Genomic DNA, 1,982 nt, shown 5'->3' on the forward strand with positions numbered 1-1,982 from the left:
AATCCATACAGACTGGTTAATAAAGGTGTTAATGGGTAGGTGACCTAAAATAAGGAGAGCGTGAGCTATGAGGACATCCAGGAGAACGTTATTCCAGGCAAAGGGAACAGCAAGGACAAAGAAGCATGCTTGGTGGGTTTGGGGAACAGCAAGCGGCAGAAGGCTGTAATGGAATGAACAAGAGGAGGGGCGAGGTAGGGAGGAGAGAAAAGTGGTAATGAGTGGGGATTCAGAAAAAGCATTATAGGCTGTATCCGTTTGCTAGGGCTGCCATAACAGAGAACCACAAACTGGGTGACTTAAATAACAGAATTTTATTGCCTCACTGTTCTGGAGGCCAGAAGTCAAAGATCAACGTGGTATCAGGGTTAGTTCTTGAGGCTGCGAGAGAGAATCCATGTCTCTTTCCCAGCTTCTGGTGGTTTGTTGGCAATCTTTGGCGTTCCTTGGCTTGTAAAAGCATCACTCCAATCTGAGCCTTCATCTTTGTATGGCATTCTCCCTGCATGTGTGTCTGTCTCCAAGTTTCCCTTTTTGTGAGGACACCGGTCATACTGAATTAGGATTCACCCTACTTCAGTATGACTTTATGGTAAATAATTATATCTGTAACAAACCTATTTCCAAATAAGGTCACATTCTGAGACACTAGGGGTTAGAACTTCAATGTATGAATTTTGGGGGACATATTTCAACCAATAACATAACCAAAAACATGGGTAGTATGCTGAGTAAGATAAGAAGCCACTGGAATGTTCTGAGCAGACAAATGCCACAATCCTCCTTGTATTTTAAGAGGATCCCTTTAGCTGCTCTTTTGCTGGTGGACTGCAGTCAGGCAAGGGTGGAACAGCAAAGCCTGGTAACGGCTACAGCAGCCTGAATAGAGATGGGAACCTGGAAAATGGTGTGAAGCCTGACTTCTTTAAAGATACAGCTAAGGCTTCCCTGGTGGCACAGTGGTTAAGAATCCGCCTGCCAATGCAGGGGATACAGGTTCGAGCCCTGGTCCAGGAAAATCCCACATGCTGCGGAGCAGCTAAGCCCGTGTGCCACAACTACTGAGCCTGCACTCTAGAGCCTGTGAGCCAACTACTGAGTCCACGTGCCTAGAGCCCATGCTTCCCAAGAGAAGCCACTGCAGTGAGAAGCCCGCGCACGGCAACAAAGAGTAGCCCTCGCTCGCTGCAGCTAGAGAAAGCCCGCGCGCAGCAATGAAGACCCAACGCAGCCAAAAATAAATAAAATAAATAAATTAAAAAAAATAAAGATACAGCTAACAATTTCTCACAGATTAGATATCAGGTGTTGAAGGAAAGAAGCTATGGATAGATCCAGGGTTTCTGACCTGAGTAATTAGAAAAACGAAGTTACCATTTACTGAGATGAGAAAGACTGAGTAAAAGCAGGCATTTGGTGGAAAATCAAAGTGTTTAGGACATGGTGTTTAACTGCCTATTAAACACCCAAGTAGAGATGTCAAGTCAGATATACAAGCTGGAGATACAGATTGGTGAGATTTTTAAAATCAAGAGACTGAATGAGGAATGATGTTGAGTACCTGCTAGTAGTCTCATTGACCACTTGGAAATTCTCTTTTGTGAAGTTCCTATTCCCATCCTTTGTGCATTGTTTACATTGGGTTGTCTTTTCCTTATTGATTTGCAAATGTTCTTTGTATATTCTGGATACAAGTCCTTTGGTAGATGTAAAAATTGTGAACATCTTTCTTTTCACTGTCTAATGGTGTCTTTTGATAAACAGAAATTCTTAATTCTAATGAGATTCAATTGATACTTTTTTTCATGTTAGTCGTCTTGTGTCCTCTTTAAGCAACTGTTCTACACCAAAGGTCAGGAAGATTTTCTCTAAGAAAAATTTTCATATTTAGGTCTATGATCCATTTTGAATTAATTTGTGTGTCTGGTGTTAGGTGGGATCAATCAATGGTCACTCTTTTCCCCCATGGGATTTAGCATCGA

Source organism: Mesoplodon densirostris, chromosome 15 (genome assembly GCF_025265405.1).
Source record: "Mesoplodon densirostris isolate mMesDen1 chromosome 15, mMesDen1 primary haplotype, whole genome shotgun sequence".
Classification (NCBI taxonomy): Eukaryota; Metazoa; Chordata; class Mammalia; order Artiodactyla; family Ziphiidae; genus Mesoplodon; species Mesoplodon densirostris.